Source organism: Macaca mulatta, chromosome 9 (genome assembly GCF_049350105.2).
Source record: "Macaca mulatta isolate MMU2019108-1 chromosome 9, T2T-MMU8v2.0, whole genome shotgun sequence".
NCBI classification, from domain to species: domain Eukaryota; kingdom Metazoa; phylum Chordata; class Mammalia; order Primates; family Cercopithecidae; genus Macaca; species Macaca mulatta.
Genome location: NC_133414.1, coordinates 128,639,228 through 128,645,624, shown reverse-complemented (window position 1 = coordinate 128,645,624; position 6,397 = coordinate 128,639,228). Strand labels below are relative to the sequence as shown.

General features: G+C 37.5%; 1 pseudogene; it reads right to left on the bottom strand.

Annotated features, from left to right (window-relative positions):
• Window positions 1–2,351: 2,351 nt before the first annotated feature.
• Window positions 2,352–2,446, bottom strand: LOC114670182 (U6 spliceosomal RNA; annotated as a pseudogene).
• Window positions 2,447–6,397: the final 3,951 nt, after the last annotated feature.

Here is a 6,397-nt window from a genome sequence, read left to right as displayed (position 1 = left end):
ACTAACAATAATTGGTACCACATATATATATTTGTTCCATACCTAAGGTGTTTGAGGCACCAAACAATTATGAATTATACAAGCAGCCTCACAAAGGGGCAGGCTAAGCCAGAGATTGTTACACATGTGCATTTCACAACTACCTTTGTAAGGCAGGAAGCAAAGTCTCTCTCAAAAATTACAAGCTGAGGGATTTACACCTCTAGCCATGATGGGGCAAGTGGTTTCAGACTTGCTCTTTTACCATAAATAATTAAAAGTCTGGAAAATATATATGAAGCAATAGTTCTCCAAGATTGGACAATGAGCAATGCAAGATTATAATAAGTGAAAAAGGAAAACAAATGAGGTGAGATCACTAATTACTTCAGCTATATGTCTGGAGACATTTCCAGAACCCTAGCAGAGAGAGGGAGAATCCGAGAAGGGAAAGACTCATCAGGCTGAGGAGATGAAAATCAGAGTTTAGTGAGGCCAAAGTATTTGGAATGGGCAGAGCAGAGTACTGAAGAGAAGAAGCTACAAATATGAAAAGTTCCAGAAATTGGCACAGGAGTCCACCTGAGTCTTTGAATAGGAAGATTCCATGAGACTGGTCAGATAACAACCATATGAGAAAGAATAATTTGCTGATGGAATTTGTAATCCAAACAACTCCTGGAGCGCACACATGATGGGAGACATTCAATCCAACAGAGTAAGATATTTTATTGAATAATCAGAGCATTTAGTAGACACCCCAAAAGGCCATGCTTTCAGAGGACTAAAATATCCCTAGAGTAAAGATTAATCTCAATGTGCCATAAAAAAGCATAAAAACAAACCTTCAAGCATCAAAAATGTAAAATTATTGGTATTCAGCATCCAATATCAAATTATTAGGCATGCAAAGAAGCAGAAAAATATGACTTACTAGTCAATAGAAGGAGATCTAGAATTGATAGGGATTATATTAGCAGATGAGTACTTTAAAACAACTATTATAAATAAGCTTAAGAGCTAAATGAAAACATAGACATAATGAGAAGACAAATAGAAACTATTAGGCAAGATTAGCATATTAAGAAATACAGAAGAGAAGATCAGAAAACTGAGACATGGCAATAGAAAAGCCATTCACTCTGAAGTTCAGAGAGGGGAAAAAGGGCTGAAAATTTGCAGAGTCTTGGTGATCTTTGGGGTAATAATAAGCAGTTTCACACACACCTAATTGCAGTCCTAGGCCAAATGTTAAATAAAATAGGAGAAATCATGGCTGAAAATGTCCAATATTGTTTGTAAAAATGAATCTATGTATCCAAGAAGTTGAACAATATCAAGTAGGATAAATCCAATGAAAACCAAACAAAGGCAAAAAATGGTAACATTGTGAAACCCAATAATAGAGAGAAAAAAAAAAACTTAAAGGCAGACAGGGTAAAAAGATACAGGGAAAATAAAGAAAGAATGACTGCAGACTTTTCAATGGAAACAGTAAGCCAAAAGGCAATGGAATGGCTTACAGTAGTTCCCCTTTATTCATGGGAGTATATTCTAAGACCCCCAGTGGATTCCTAGAACAGTCAATAATACCGAACCTATATATACTATATTTTTTCTATACATACATACCTATAGTAAAGTTTAATTTATAAATTAGGCACAGTAAGAGTAACAACAACTAATAATAAAATAGAACAGTGTATGTTCATAAAATTAATGTACACGTGGTCTCTCTCACTTTCTTTCCCTCCCTCTCTCTCTGTCTTAATAACTTATTATATTCTACTCACCCTTCTTGTGATGATATGAGATGATACAATGCCTACGTGTGGTGATATAGTGAGGTGACTGACATAGGTATCACTATTCTTGTGATTGAGGGCCATTATTAAGTAAAATGGGGCTTAACTGAAAAACAGCACTGGATACCACAGCAGCTGACTGGATAACCAGGACAACTGACTACCAAGTGACTAATGCCTAGGTAGCATGTCCAGCCTGGAAATGCTGGACAAAGGAATGATTCATGTCCCAGGCAGGAGGGAGTAGGGCACTGTGAAATGTGATCATGCTACACAGAACAGCGTGCAATTTAAAACGCATGAATTGTTTGTTTCTGGAATTTTCTAATTAACATTTTTGGACTGTGGTTGACCACATGCAACTGAAGCTGCAAAAAGAGAAACATGGATAAGAAGAGACTACTGTGTTTAGTGTGCTGAAAGTCACAGACCTAAATGTAAAAGCCAAAACTAAAACCCTCTAGTAGAAAATAGAGGAGAAAAATATTTGCTACCTTACAATAAGCAAAGATTTCTTAGACAACACATAAAAAACACTCCATAAAAAACAGATAAACTGGACTTTACAAAAATTTAAAACCTACTCTTCATCCTTGTGCAGGGTCATGCTAATCTTCTCTGTGTAATTCCAATTTTAGTATGTGTGCTGTTGAAGTGAGCACTAAAACCCTATTCTTCAAAAGATATTGTTAAGAAAATGAAAAGGCAAGACACAGACTTGGAAAAAGTGTCTACAATACACTTCTAACAAACAACTTGTATCCAGAATATAAAAAGAATTCTTACAAACTTGAGAGTAAAACAAACAACTTACAAAGATAGAAAAATATTTAATCAGGCTGGGTGCGGTGGCTCACTCCTGTAATCCCTGCACTTTGGGAGGCCGAGGCGGACAGATCACCCGCACAATCAGGAGATTGAGACCATCCTGGCCAACATGGTGAAACCGCATCTCTAATAAAAATACAAAAATTAGCTGGGCATGGCAGCACGTGCCTGTGATCCCAGCTACTCATGAGGTGGAGACAGGAGAATCGCTTGAACCCGGGAGGTGAAGGTTGCAGTGAGCCAAGATCACACCACTGCACTTTAGCCTGGTGACAGAGCTAGACTCCATCTCAAAAATAATAAAAATAAAAATAAAGGGCTGGGCACGGTGGCTCATGCCTGTAATCCCAGCACTTTGGGAGGCCAAGGCAGGCAGATCACGAGGTCAGGAGATTGAGATCATTCTGGCTAATATGGTGAAACCCCATCTCTACTAAAAATACAAAAAATTAGCCAGGCGTGGTGGTGGGCGCCTGTAGTCCAAGTTACTCAGAAGACTGAGGCAGGAGAATGGCATGAACCCAGGAGGTGGAGGTTGCAGTGAGCTGAGATAGTGCCACTGCACTCCAGCCTGGGTGACACAGGGAGACTGTCTCAAAAAAAAATAGAAATAAAAATAAAAATAAATAAAATAAACAAATAAAAATAAAAAATAAAGAAAGAAAAATGAAAAATATTTAATCAATAACTTCACAAAAAAGATGCATAGGTGGCTAGCAAGCATGCAAAAAGATGCTCAGCATCTTTAGTCATTGGAGAAATGCACAATAGAATCACAAGGAAATATCATTACAGCCCAGTAAAATGGCAAATATCTGACAATTCCAAAAGTGTAGAACAATTGGAAATTTCATAAAGTGCATAAAGTGCTAGTGGGGGTATCAAATTGACAATCAATTTGGAAAAGTTTGACAGTTTCCTATAAAGGTAAACATCACTTGCATAAAAACCAGCAATTCCACAACTGGGTATAAGCATATATCCACAAAAAGACTTTTCCATGAACAGTCATAGCAGCTTTATTCATAATAGCCCAAGATGAAAATAACCCAAATGTTCATTAATTAAACTATGACAACATTAAATATAGTAGTCTCTTTTTATTAATAGTTTCTCTTTCTGCAGTTTCAGTTACCTGTGGTTAAGCACAGTTTGAATATATTAATTGGAAAATTCTAGAAATAAACACTTCATATGCTTTAGATTGCATGCTTTTCTGCATAGCATTATCAAATTTTGCACTGTCCTATTCCCTCCTGCCTGGGACATGAATCATCCCTTTGTTCAGCATTTCCAGGCTGGACATGCTACCCATGTGTTAGTCACTTGGTAGTCAGTTGTCTGGGTTATCAGATCAACTGTTGAGGTATCCAGTGGTTTTGTTCAGGTAAGCTTTATATTACTTAACAATGGCCCTAAGTCATAAGAGTAGCGTCATAGTTGTTTGTGTCCATGTGAAAACTACATAATCATCCTGATAGATGCAGAAAATGTTTTGATAAAATTAACCATCCATTCATGTTAAAAACCCTCAACAAAATAAGTATTGAAGAAATATATCTCAAAATAATAAGAGCTATCTATGGCAAACCCATGGTCAACATCATACTGAATGGACAAAAGCTGGAACATTTCCCTTGAAAAGTGGAACAAGACAAGGATGCTCATTCTCACCACTCCTATTCAACATAGTTCTGGAAGTCCTAGCCAGAGCAATTAGGCAAGAGAAAGAAATAAAAGGTATTGAAATAAGGAGAGGAAGTCAAACTATGTTTGTTTGCAGAGGATATTATTCAATACCTGGCAAACACCATGGTCTCTGCCCAAAAGCTCCTTGATCTGATAAACAACTTCGGAAAAGTTTCAGGATACAAAATCAATGTACAAAAAATCAGTAGCAGTCCTAACACCAACCACATTCAAGCTGACAGCCAAATCAAGAATGCATTCTCATTCACAATAGCCACAAAAAGAATAAAATACCTAGGAATATAGCTAACCAAAGACGTGAAAGACCTCTCCAACGAGAATTAGGAAGAATCAATATTGTTAAAATGGCCATATTGCTCAAAGCAATTTACAGATTCAATGCTATTCCTATCAATATTATTCACATAATTAGAAAATTCATATGGAGGCTGGGCGTGGTGGCTCACACCTGTAATCCCAGCACTTTCAGAGGCTGAGGCAGGTGGATCATGAGGTCAGGAGATCGAGACCATCCTGGCTAACATGGTGAAACCCCGTCTCTACTAAAAATGCAAAAAATTAGCTGGGCATGGTGGCAGGTGCCTGTAGTCCCAACTACTTGGAAGGCTGAGGCAGGAGAGTGGCGTGAACCTGGGAGGCAGAGCTTGCGGTGAGCAAAGACTGTGCGCCACTGCACTCCAGCTTGGGCGACAGAGCAAGACTCTGTCTCAAAAAAAAAAAAAAAGAAGAAAATTCATATGGAATCAAAAAAGAACCTGAATAACCAAGTAAGTCCTAAGCAAAAAGAACAAAGATGGAAGCATTACATTACTTGACTTCAAACTATACTACAAGGCTACAGTAACCAAAACAGCATGGTACTGGTACAAAAACAGACACATAGACCAATGGAATGGAATAGAGAGCCCAGAAATAATGCTTCACGCCTACAACCATCTGATCTTAGATAAAGTTGACAAAAACAAGCAGTGGGGAAAGGACTCCCTATTCAATAAATGGTACTGGGATAACTGGCTAGCCATATGCAGAAGATTGAAACTTGACCCCTTCCTTATACCATATACAAAAATTAACTCAAGATGGATTAAAGACTTAAATGCAAACTATAAAAACCCTGGAAGACAACCAAAGACATGTCATTCTGGACACAGGACATGGCAAAGACTTCACGATGAAGATGCCAAAGGTAATTGCAATGGAAACAAAAATTTATAAATGGGACCTAATTAAGCTAAAGAGCTTCTGCACAGCAAAAGAAACTATCAGCAGAATAAACAGACACCCTACAGAATGGGAGAAAATATTTGCAAACTATGCATCCCTCAAAGGTCTAATATCCAGAATCTATAAGGAACTTAAACAAATTTACAAGCCAAAAACAAATAACTCCATAATAAGTGGGCAAAGAATATGAACTGACATTTTTCAAAAGAAGACATACATGTGGCCAACAAGCATAGGAAAAAATGCTCAACATCACTCATCATTAGAGAAATGCAAATCAAAACCATAATGAGATACCATCTCACACCAGCCATAATGGCTATTATCAAAAAGTCAAAAATAACAGACAGATATTGGCGAGATTGTGGAGAAAAGGAAATGCTTACACACTGTTGGTGGAAATGTAAATTAGTCCAGTCATTGTGGAAAGCAATTTGGCAATTTCTCAAAGAACTTAAAACAGAAGTACCATTCGACCTAACAATCCCATTACTGGGTATATACCAAAAGGAATATAAATCATTCTACCATAGAGACACATGCATATGTACATTCATTGCAGCACTTTTCACTATAGCAAAGACATGGGATCAACCTAAATGCCCATCAATGGTAGACTGGATTAAAAAAAGTGGTACATATACACAATAGAATACTATGCAGCCATAAAAAAGAATGAGATCATGTCCTTTGCAGCAACATGGATGCAGCTGGAGGCCATTATCCTAAGCAAACTAACAAAGAAACAGAAAACCAACTACTACTCATAAGTGGGAGCCAAATTTTGAGTACATATGGACACAAAGGAGGGAACAACAGACACTGGTAGGGTGTCTATTTGAGGGTGGAGG